The sequence below is a fragment of the Heteronotia binoei genome, chromosome 10 (genome assembly GCF_032191835.1).
Source record: "Heteronotia binoei isolate CCM8104 ecotype False Entrance Well chromosome 10, APGP_CSIRO_Hbin_v1, whole genome shotgun sequence".
NCBI classification, from domain to species: Eukaryota; Metazoa; Chordata; class Lepidosauria; order Squamata; family Gekkonidae; genus Heteronotia; species Heteronotia binoei.
Window position 1 is genome coordinate 34,577,635 of NC_083232.1, and position 12,947 is coordinate 34,590,581.

The window sequence follows — 12,947 nt, forward strand, 5'->3', positions numbered from 1 at the left end:
ATAACTAGAAAAGTGGAGATTCTACCCCAATATGTTGGATTACAAAATTGCAAAAGAAAACAAGATGATGAATAAATGAGGACTTGCTACAAGATAAAGATATTGTGACTTTTCTAGAAAAGGAAACTACAGCGTTCTTTCAAATAAATGATACTGATGATATAGAATTCCAGACGGTTTGGGATACTTATAAAGCAGTAATGAGAGAACTATTAATTACATTGAATAATAAAGATAAGAGGGCTAAAGAAAAGCAGATGTTAGACATACAAAATGAAATAAAGAAAAAAGGGGAATTAAGAAAAGGACCAGAGAAAAAGAAATTAATAAGGGAAATTACAATCCCAAGTAAGACATTTGTTGAATAAAGAACTAGAATGGAACTTAAAAAGTTTGCAACAGAAATCGTTTGAAGGTGTGAATAAACCTGGGAAGTATTTAGCTTGGCAACTGAAGAAAAAGAAAGAAAACAAAATTATCAACAAAATTGTGGCAAACAGAAAAGAGATAGTGGATCAAGAAGGAATTAAAAGAGAATTTTTAAAATATTACGCAAATTTATTTAAAGGTGTGAAAATCAAAAAAGAAAAAATGAAAGAGTATTTACGAAATATTAAAATAGCACCCCTGACTGAGTATATGAAAAAGATTTTGAATGACCCAATAGAAAAAATTGAAATTGAAGCAGCAATAAATGTAATGAAAGTAGGTAAGGCTCCCGGGCCGGATGGATATACAACTAAATTTTATAAAACTCTTAAAGATGAGATAGTACCAAAATTGCAAAAATTGATGAATACGATAATAAAAGGGGAAATTCCAAATACTTGGAAAGAAGCTGTAATTTCGTTGATTCCCAAGGAAGATAGAGATGTCACAAATGTAAAGAACTATAGACCAATTTCATTACTAAACAATGATTATAAGATATACACCAGAATCTTGGCAGAACGACTTAAGCAATATTTGATCAATTTTATAAAGGAAGATCAAGCGGGATTTCTCCCTAAAAGGCAAATAAGAGATAATGTAAGAACTGTTGTAAATATTGTAGATTATTATGTGAAGCATCCAGAAAAAGAGGCGGCATTATTTTTTGTAGATGCAGAAAAAGCCTTTGACAATTTGAACTGGGATTTTGTTTGCAGTAATGGAAAAAATAAATCTGGGAGAATATTTTATAAGAATGACGAAAGCAATATTTACGGATCAATACGCAAAATTGTGTATAAATGCAGACCTTACAAAATAATATAATAATAATAATATTTTTATTTATATCCCGCCCTCCCCGCCGAAGCAGGCTCAGGGCGGCTCACAACACATAAACACAATGTACAATAAAACCATACACGATAATTACAATTGCAATTATATAAAATCATGCTTAAAACATCTTGTATTAAAATTAACATTATGGTGCTATAACTAAGGTCTTCTATAAAATTCAGTGGCTAAGACATATCCAGCGAGACTTCCTTGGCTCGGTATTAAGTGAAGGCTATTTTAAAGAGGTAGGTCTTGCAGGCCCTGCAGAATTGGTCTAGACATCGCAGGGCCCACACCTCCTCCGGGAGTTGATTCCACAGTAGAGGAGCTGCTATAGAGAAGGCCCGATCCTGGGTAGTCTTCAATCTGGCCTCCCTTGGCCCAGGGATATTCAGCTGGTTCTTTCCAGCTGACCTCAACGCTCTCTGGGGTTCATATGGGGAGAGACGGTCCCTCAAGTAGGCAGGTCCTCGGCCATATAGGGCTTAAAGGTAATAACCAGCACTTTGTAACGAACTCGGTACACCACCGGCAGCCAGTGCAGTCCGCACAGCCCCGGCCGTATGTGCTCCCATCTTGGGAGCCCCAACAGCAGCCTAGCCGCCATGTTCTGCACAAGGGCAGCCCCATGTAGAGGGCGTTACAGTAGTCCAGCCTCGAGGTGACTTCAAAAGAAATGAAGGTGAGCAAAGGTACAAGACAAGGATGTCCACTCTCACCATTGTTGTTTATAATGACTCTTGAAATTCTGTTAATGCAAATACCAGACGACAAAGAGATAGAAGGATTGAAAACTAGAGGCTTTTCTTATAAATATAAAGCATTTGCAGACGATATTGTGTTCATAACTGAGAATCCGATACAAGTGGTACCTTTGTTGATAGCTAAGATAAAAGAATACGGAGAAATGGCAGGACTATATAAATAAAGAGGAGTCGAAATTTTTATGTAAAAATATGCAACTAAATAGAAAGAATTGCAGAGTTTGACGGGATGCGAAGTTACTTCTAAAGTTAAATATTTAGGTCTAGAAATAACTATGAAGAATATCGATTTGTATAAAAACAATTATGAAAAGTTATGGTGTAAGATGGATAAAGATTTGATGAAATGGAATAGACTCAATTTGTCCTTGTGGGGTAGGACTGCTGCAATTAAGATGAACATTCTGCCAAGAATAATGTATTTGTTTCAAACTATTCCGATTGTGAAAGTTAGCAAACAATTTAACAAATGGCAAAGGAAGATTTCTGAATTTGTATGGGCTGGGAAGAAACCAAGGATTAAGATGAAAATTTTAACAGATGCTAAGGAGAGGGGAGGTTTTCAACTTCCAGATTTAATCAACTGTTAAAGATTCAAGGTGATAAAGTTGAATTAAAATCTGCAGAAGAGTTAAATAACAAGTATGACTGGTTTCAAATGCAACAAATAAAAAGCTTGATGGAAAATGATATTAAATCTGTTGGAATTAGACGTGAGCAAACGGAATTGGAAAAGGTTCTGCTTGGAGATAATGAAAAATTAATATCAAAAATATATAAATTATTGTTGAAATGGTCTACAGAAGAAGTAGTAGTAAAATCTCAAATGATTAAATGGGCAATTAATGTAAACAAGGAAATACAAATGGATACATGGGAATATCTTTGGAAGAACTCGATGAAAATATCAACATGTCAGTATTAAAGAGAACTGTTTCAAGATGATGTATAGGTGGTATATGACGCCGAAAAAACTGGCAAAGATGAGTAAAAAGATGTCGGATAGATGTTGGAAATGTAAGAAACATGAAGGTTCTTTCTACCATATGTGGTGGACTTGTGAAAAAGCGAAAAAGTTTTGGCAGATGATACAACAAGAAATGTCTCAAATTTTGGGATATGATTTTAAGAAAGTAGCAGAGACTTTTCTGTTGGGATTACAAATGGAAAAATTTTCAAAAGAAGATAGAACTCTAATTTGGTACTTGCTCTCAGCTGCTAGGACATTATATGCGCAGTTATGGAAACAAGAAAAAATACCAGAGAAATGGGATTGGATTGTGAAAGTTTTATCATGGAGTGAGATGGATAAACTAACAAGAACTTTAAGAGACTATGATTTGGAAGTGTTTAAAAGGGAATGGAAGAAATTTAGAGGATATATAGAATTTGAAAGGACATTAGGCAATTTAACAATGAATTTAAGAAAAGGGAGAAATTGAACCTTGATGGGTTAAGGGTACCTTTATAAGTGAACTTAAGTATATAACATCGGCGGAAGTCTAGTAAAGGAGGGAGGGGGGGATTAGAAAAATATCATATGGGTTAGGGATAGGAATGATATAATTAGATATTGTTACCATATGTTATTAATAAATTGTTTTAAAAACAGTTTGCCATTAGGCATGCCGAAAACTTCAACATGAACACAGTTGCTAGACAATTAAGATACAAGGTGACCTCATTGTCTGGAGAAGTTTGTCTTGAGTATAACACCATGCTATACACAACTTTGTATCTGTGCAGTAGCCACTTGGTTGTCGCAGCTTGTGGTTACTTTTTCACTTCCAATAACTAAATCTTATTTACTGGAGAAAGCCCAATCACCCCCATGGTCATGGTTGCCCAAGCCATTACATTGCCTGGTAAGTATAATCACAGAACTGAATATTTTCACCTGCACCATCAGATAGATGTGTCCTTTAAATGATTAACTAGAATGTATTGCCTGCTCTTTGCATCTGCATAGTCAACAGCATCTGTTTGAGAACTGGTTGCACTATTAGATGGCTTCATGTGCGGGCCAAAAAGGGACACACAGACTCCTAAGTAGTAGGTCTTAACAAAAAAAAAGTCTCCAATTCCATTTTGGTTATGTGCCTTTTAAAATTGCAGGTGGCACTGGCAGACAAATGGTAGGGGTAGAATGGTGGCTGCAAGAAAGAAAACAGCTAATCTGGCACAAAACACTTTTATCATGCTTGGTGTTCCAGGCCACTAACATTGTGTTCCCAACCAGCTTCCCTATTATAAGCACACAGGAGTCTTGTGACATTTTTAACATATGTTTAGTCTTTAAAATTGCATAAATCAACATGTCTTTTTACTGCAATAGACTAAAGCTGTTATTGATCTTTAATAGGATTATAGCAGCTCAAACAGAAGCATGTATGAGAGTTAAAGGGTTACTGGAGTCCAAAGAAATTGAAGGAGGAAGATGATGATATGCTAAACTTGTTGTTTGTAAGGTCTTGTAATGATGCATAGAAGTTTGTAATCTACTGATAATAACCAGGCTACATCATGCCAGATCTTTTAAAGCTCCTCCTTCTGAAACCACAGGGAATCCCCTCTGCCAGTGCTCCCTGGATTAACTGTATCTTTCAGGGATCTTTTCCTCTCATCCTGTTTTCTGGGAAGTACCCACTTCTGCAAGGGCTGACCCCATTGCTATGGCAACTACTCTAGAGGCCTGTGCTGCAGCTGCTCCTCTCTAGTAAAGTCATAAATAAGATGGTTGACACAAATTGCTGCTGATTGAAAATCGTAAGTAGTGATTTCTCTCTCAGCCTCCGTGTTCCTCCCTGATAAAATGGCGGGATCAATTTGCTGATCGTGACCAGGTCTTCATGTAGCATTTTTAGAGCTGGATTTTTGGGGCATTGCCTTAGTTAGGTGACCCCAGCCCAGGTACAGGTGAAGTCTTCAGCGTACTGCTGCTTATGGGGCAGCAAGTAACTGACAGTACTCTCAGAGAAACCCATTTTGTCACTAGCTCCATGCCACACCCCAAGAAGAGCCTTTTTGCAGTTTGTCCCAGAGTTCTGGCCAAAAAAAAAAAAAGTAAATTTCTTAAGCCTAATATCTTCCCAGGTCTGTGGCGCAGAATGGATAGTGATATTGATTAAAATGAAGTAGTTGCTTGCTTGGAACTGATGAGTGGGCAGAGACGCTGGGATAAATTCAGAGACTGATAACTTTGAACATAATGAAGTAAAAGGTATACATGTCATTCAGTAATCTTGATGGGAAATGCTCTCAGGGGACTCAGTGCCTGGGATTGATTATACTGTTTTTCTCCCCAGTGAGGACTCAAAGTGGTTTACAACGTCATTCTCCTTTCCACTTTATGCTTACAGTGACCACTTTATGAGGTGGGTTAGGCTGAGATAGAGTGACTGGCCTAGAGATCTTCTGTGGCAGTGTGGGGGCTTGAAGCTTGTTCCTTAGATTCCAGTCCAACAACCTCCACCACTGGGCTCTTTAAATGGGAATTCCAGAGACTGAACTTGAGACCTGCATTGTGGGGCATGTGCTTAGCTCAGTAAGCCGTGACCCTCCCCTTTGAGGAGATCAGTTAGGTGTAGGTCAATACTTAAGGTCCTCAGTATTTATGCAGAATACACTACTATATGCATGTACAATTTAACAGCTAGGCAGCAGACCAGTGTTCTGTATTTCTGAAGCTTAGTGCTGGGGTTAGCAGAAGAGATAAGGTGTGCGTGTATATGTCTTTATGCATATGCACACACAACACTTGATCTGTTTCCTGTGTCTTTATCATTAAGTGCATATTTGCCAAAAACTCAAATTATGCCGCAAGTTTCGTAATTATTTGTGCAAATTAAGAATCTGCACACACTTGTTAAGGTATTTTTGCAATTTAGTTCTCATGATCCAGGTTCTTGCATGATATCTTTTTAACATGAAAGGAGTCAGAGATGGAACATAGTGAAGAATGGCAGTATTTTTCTCCCTCACCAAGAGTACTGCAGCTTAGTTTCTTTTTAAACTGCTGTGAATGGGAGTAGATTGTGCTTGCCTGTGCACTCTTTGTATGCTCATGGGCACATTCCAGAAATTAAGTACATTCCAGTTCAAGTACAGGAAGCAGATTCTAAAACTAAACCTCAAAAAATGCCAACAATTTATTACAGAACCTTCAAGTAGACAGTTTTTAAATTATCAAGTCTTAGTTCAGCTTCTAAAACTGCCAAGGATTTACCAGGCTTTTATGGGAAGTGCTGCTGTGTGTCTTTTTACTATATATTGATTTTTTTTTTTACTATATTGCACAATTGTGGAGCTGCCTCTAGATTTGCCACCCAAACCAGCTTGGAATGGGCTGCATTGCCCATGTTCTACCACCAGTGGATGCACGATGTGGGTCCAGGAGCCCTTCACTGGCACCCCCAAGAACAAAGTTCTGCACAGCTTCCCATTACAGATTAAGAGAGCAAACACTTCTAGTGGGTTTTTGCTACCATCAGTTATCTGTGTATAGCTCTCATCTGCCATTCTGCTGAAATATTTGTGGAACTCCTTGTAGACTGCTTTAACATTTTAAAACTTTTTAAGTAAATGGGTGATATGTTAATCTAATTGCCACTGTTGTATTGCCTCCAAGTTACAGAAAAAGTCAACTACATGTGCAACCCCCCTTCCTTGCTAAACTGTCCACTTGGAAATGTGCTTATACAGCTGAAGGCTGAATGATATTGCTGCCCCACTCCTGCCTTTGGGAATTCTAAATGGAGAATTTCCACAGAGAAATTAATTGGTACTTCCCAGGCACCCTGTGACTGTTGCTTTCCTTTATCTTCTGGCACTGTGCAAGTACATTCCACTTTATATCTGTTCTAATAAACAACTAAAAACATTAAACAAAACACTTAAGCAGGAAGGAGAATCAGTGAGGGGACACCAAAGTTTTCACCCATTGTCAGAAGACATGGATAGGGGGAACAGACTAATCTTTGGAAGAGAATTTCATCGTTTTGGTGCCATCACCAAGAAGGCTCTCTTGGATTTGCAGTCCTCTCACTTCAGAGGACAGGTCACTCAAAGCAAGGCCCCGGAGATAAATGTAATGGGAAGTAGTTGGGCATGCTCCTGTCAGTATAGGCAGACTGTAAGGTATTCTTCTGACTGAGCAAGTCATGGTGTTGCAGGTGAGAATATCTGCCACTCTGCAACAAGTCAAGCCAAATGGGCACATACATGTTTTGAGATCATCTACTTAATCCTAAAATCAGCAGCAGGGAAACAGGGTTGGTTTCATCCCCTTGCCTAATGCTGGCAACAAGGGATGCATACCAGCTATTTACTGAGGGCAACTACTTTGAAGCTGCACCCCTCTTGGAAGAAGTCAGAGTTAAGAAAATAGCCCTGAAAACATTTTGTTAATAACTCTATGACACATTGGGACTGACATCTTCTGTCTGGAAAGGCTTAATATGAATACCCCTACAGTATGCATCAGACGAGGGTCTGAAAACTGCTGGTTGTACAGCACAGGAACCAATGCAAAAATATTGTCTCTGGGACTTCCTTTTGTTGAGTGCGCAAGAATGTTAATGATGTGTGTGTGTGTGTTGATGCAGACAATCAATTGCTGCTCCCCTGCTGTTTTGCTGCCCTGCTTACAAATCCATGGAGTGTTCCTCTTTGCATCACAAGACCCAAGATTTTCTGCCTGTTCTCTACCAATAATGTAACTGCAATGTTTATAGCAGTGGCTTTTAGTAAATAAGCATCTCATTTATGCTTGCTTTGTTTTTGTGGTTCTCTAGCCTTGTTTGCAGAGTTCTGACTGCTGGTGTCAAGGAGCTATATAAGATTCATTGTGCCCTTCCATCATCTGCAAAGCACAATTATTGGGACAAGACTGAAAACCACAAATAATCTACAGTGATTTAATTGCAAATTGTAATTGACAGATAACCGGGTTTTTTTAAACTCACTTTAAATACTATGGTTTCCTGCCTACTGATATATGGCCTTTATTAGACAAGTGAAACCTACAATTAAAGATTATCTTTTTTCTACTGCGACAGCACTTAGCACAAATTACTTGATCTCTAAGGTATGCAGTAAATGGCTCCTGTTAAATCATTTGCTTATTTCCTCTGTTGCCATCTGGCTTTTCCTTCTGAAAATTGGATCCCAAAGGGGTACATTTTCATGTCCAACGGTAGTCTCTTAGTACTTGTCTGTGTACTGTTTTGTAAATGTTCTTCATGTTAAATGGTTTAGGTTCATTTCTGCTAAAGTGAGTCACAAATCTGTTCTGGCACACCATACTCTAAACATTTGCATAGGTAGTTATTTCTTTGTGGGGCGGGGGAGAGGGTTGCTCAAAAAGCATGCAGCATGGAAATAAGTGGATTTTGGATGGGTCTGTGTGAAGATCTCAGTAGGATTCAACCTAGGCATTTACTGATGCCCTGTCTCATAGGTCATGTCTGCAAATACAGATTACCTCTTGAGACTGAACCAGCTCAGAATGCAGATGAGAAGTTCATGATGGACCACTCAGCCATGCTATAGGCAAGGAGTGTAAGTCTGGCCAAATCTTCTCCCTAGTAGCTTTCTGTCTAGGGGAGGTTTTTACATGCAGAAGTATTCAATCATGCTAAAATGGTATTGTCCGGGAGAACTTTACCACCTGTTTTTTCAGTATATAACAACATGTCTGTAATATAAGAAGAAAAAAGCTGAGGGTTGGGAAGACTGTTTCAACTGTCATTTCTCCAGAAAATAGTTGACTAGGCACACTGGATGGATCATTCTGGAACATATTTTATGTTCTCAGCTGTGTGCTATAAAGCTGATAGCCACTATTTGGGACAAGCCTTTTGAACTGCCATGTTTAATCTTATTGAACTTAAAAGCTGAATCAAAATAATTTTAATTATTTCAAAATTAATTTCAAAACTATATAAACTGCTTTTGAAATGGTCTACAGAAGATGAAGTAGTGAAATCTCAAATGATTAAGTGGGCAATTAATGTAAATAAAGAAATACAGATGGAAAATTGGGAATATCTTTGGAAGAATTCTATAAAGCTTTCAACATGTCAAAGTATTAAAGAGAACTGTTTTAAAATGATGTATAGATGGTATATAACTCCTAAAAAGTTGGCAAAGATGAACAATAAGATGCCAGATAGATGTTGGAAGTGTAAAAAACATGAAGGTTCTTTATACCATATGTGGTGGACTTGTGAAAGAGCAAAAAAGTATTGGCAGATGATTCAACAAGAAATATCTAGGATCTTGGGATATGAAATCAAGAAAGTTGCAGACTTTTCTGTTGGGACTATATATGGAAAAATTTCCAAAAGAGGATAGAACTATAATTTGGTACTTGCTCTCAGCTGCTAGGACATTGTATGCACAGTTGTGGAAGCAAGAAAGAATACCAGAGAAATGGGATTGGATTATAAAAGTTATAACATGGAGTGAAATGGACAAAACGACAAGAATTTTAAGAGACTATGATCTAAAAACTTTTAAGTTGGAGTGGAAGAAGTTTAGAAGTTATATAGAAAAAGAGTGGAAAATAAAAGGACATTGAATAATTTTTGATAATGATTAAGTCTTAAAAGAAAGAATAGAAATTTTTGTTTTATTAGGTACCTTTAAATATTAGAATTTTAAGTATATAACACTGGCGGGGGTTAGAAAAGTAATATATGGGATAGTTAAAGTAATTAATAATGCAAGAATTGATTGTTACCATATGTTACTGGAATAAAATTGTTTTAAACATAAAAATAGTTTTAATTATGATTTTACAAAATGTCCTGGAAACAAACTTTCAGACACTGACTGTAGAGGCTACCTATTTTGTTACTGTTGAGGACTGCCCTGGTCCCTGTTTTATAGGGGAGGGAAGTCTCGAAATTTAATGAATAAATTTGATACTGCAGAGGTTCACTTTTCCTTCTTAACTTTGGTTGGGAAAAAACAAATCTATCAAAGAAGTAAATGTGTGAATTTTGCATTGGCTCTCCCCGCCCCAGGACCCAAATATGCAACAGAGCATGTGACAAATGGCATCAGGGAAATGAGCGCTTCCCTTCCCATGTTTCGATAAAGGTCACTTTCTATCCTGGAGAGAAAGGACACATTTGCATTTATCACTTACAACCCATTGTCCAGAAAAATGCTGTCACCAACTAAACAAAAGCCAAGTCGCCCAGCCCAAATGTGCCTGCCTTTAGGGTGGCCTTATCTGACGGAATGTGCCTAGATATCTAGTCTGTGTCACAGCCCAAGACATGACAGTGTCAGCTGAGGCAGGTTTGGGTAACCTTAAATGTCAGAGCACGGCTTCTCTTTCTTTAGCTGCTTTAAAGGAATTAACCTCTCCATAAACAAGGTCTTAGGCTGGAGACAAACTACTGAGGTTTTCTCTCTCTTATAGAAACTGAAGGCAGACATCACTGTTCACAGTGACAGTTTCCAGGACTTGTTTGTTGTAAGCCAGGCATGGTCAGAGAGCTTATATTCATTTCACAAGGCATTGTTTAAGAACGTAAGAAAAACCTTGCTAAATCAGAGCAGTGGTCTAGCTAGTCAAACATCCTGCTTTACACTGTGGCAAACCACTTGCCTTGGAGGGTCAGTAAACAGGTCATAGAGGCCAAGCCCTTCCCCCAGTATTGCCTCTTAGCACAGGGCTTCGAGGTTTGCTGCCATGAACATGGAGGTTCCTTTTATGGCTAGCAGGCCCTGATAGATTTCTCCTCCATCAATCTGCCTAATTCTATTTTAAAGCCATCTATGCATGTGGCTATTGCTTGCTACACAGGCAGTGAATTCAACAATCTAATTACTTATAGAGTGTAAGTCCTGAATCTGTTGCCCACTGACTTCATTGGGTACCTCTGAGTTCTTCCTCTGAATTCTACTGAGAGCCAGTTTGGTATAGTGGTTAAGTGGGCAGACTCTAATCTGGGAGAACTGGGTTTGATTCGCCACTTCTCCACATGCACCTGCTGAGTGATCTTGAGTCAGTCACAGTTCTTGAAAGAGCAGTTATCTCAAGAGCTCTCTCAGTCCTACCTACCTCACAGGGTTATTGTGGGGAAGGGAAGGGAAAAGAGTGAAGGATGGGGTTTAAATCCAATCTCCTTCTCCTATTATTAGTTACGGGTGAGGGAGAAAAAGTTCTGTTTATGTACTCTCTCTACCCCATGCCTAATAACTCTTTCTTCATGACTATATCCACTTTCCAAACTAGAAAAGGCCCAGACACCGTAGTCTTTCCTCATAGGAAAGGTGCTCCAAAAACCTGTTTTGAGAATAATCACTAGTCAAAAGCCACGTGTGTGGACACCACAGGAAACAAGGGCTCAATCAAACTACTTCCAACAAAACTCCAGCCTCTTTGTGTACATTTTAACCACAACCATACTGCTCAGTATTGCTCACATCCTGTAGAGAGAAAAAAGCAATTTCTTGTAATATGAACTTGGGTCAAAGGCCATTGTGCACTTACACAATTGTGTCTGCTGGGTTTGTGAGAAGACATTTTAAGCAAAGAACTATGAAGCACTTACAGGTACACTACATTCATAGAACCAAATATAACTAAGCCCACACTCATAGCCTTCCGGACAGCACAGAAGTGGGGGAATCTCCAGACTGACTACTGTGAATATGTACATTTTTGTTTACCAAATCTGGTGTGATGAAGGGATGAACCTTGTGTCCTGTAAAGGTCAGCATGCAGCATCAAGCCCTGACCATCTCATTTGAGAAGTTAAAACACTGTCAAGAAAGGTAGGGGTATAAATAAAATAAATAAATAAACCATTGCAAGTGAAAATTACATTTAGGAAAGCCACAGACCACAACTCTTAACAAGCTCTTTTATTGCTTAGGGGGTCTGTTTTACAGATTATAGTTGCTTCCATTCTCTGGGTGGATTTTACCACCCTGAATCAAGCAGCATTCCCCACAACAACTACTGTGCGCCACAAGGCACTTTTTCTTGCAGTGTCCTTGCCACTGCAGCCCATACCACTGGTGGGCTTTTTGTGGGCTTCTAAACAAAACCAGTAACCAAGACATTGTTACAGTGCAGTACTGTTATAATGATCAATTGCCACAATCTACCAGTCCCCAGCTTTCATTTAAAGGTGGTGGTGTGTGGCGGGGGGGGGGAGGTTCCAGCTCATCCTTGCCTACATATGGGCAACATGACGGAACAGAGAGCAAATGTTGCATCCCACGAACTTGCTCTGTGGATCTTGGAAGACTGCAGCCAACATCTAGCTTGCTGCTGATTGCCTCAACCCAACTGAAGCAAACTGGTCACAACTTCATAATAGCTGGACTGTAATATTTCAGGGCTGCATGGTTGAATGAGTCCTCACAAACTGAAAATCTTTTTTTTTTTTTGGTCATGTATTGGGGAAATTAGGAGTGCAGGAACCTTTTCATGCACTTCCATCACCACTGGATTCATTTGGAGAGGGAGAGAAGCTGGTTTCCCAACTGCATTGAGAAAAAAAACAGTTGTTCTAAAAACCACTTATTTAACTTCAATCCCAAATGTAAATTCTTTAAAACATATAAGAATCTGGTATGCAGCATACAAAATTAAAGTTAATCAAATACCCAATTAGAGTGCACTATAATTTTATAACGGATATATCCTGGTTATTCTGTCAAATCCCATAACACAGGATGTTGTGTCAGAAGAACAAGGAACAAGAATAAATTCAGACCTTAAGTACCCTTTCCCATCCATAGTAGCTAATGTAACTGTCAAACAACTCTGTGATGAGCATCTGACATACACAACAAAGCTCAACCCTTTAACTCTCTTGGTCAAGAAAGTCAAGGAAACTCGGGGAGAGTTAGGGTGACTAAGAGACCAGGAAGCTAAGTTCTGGTACT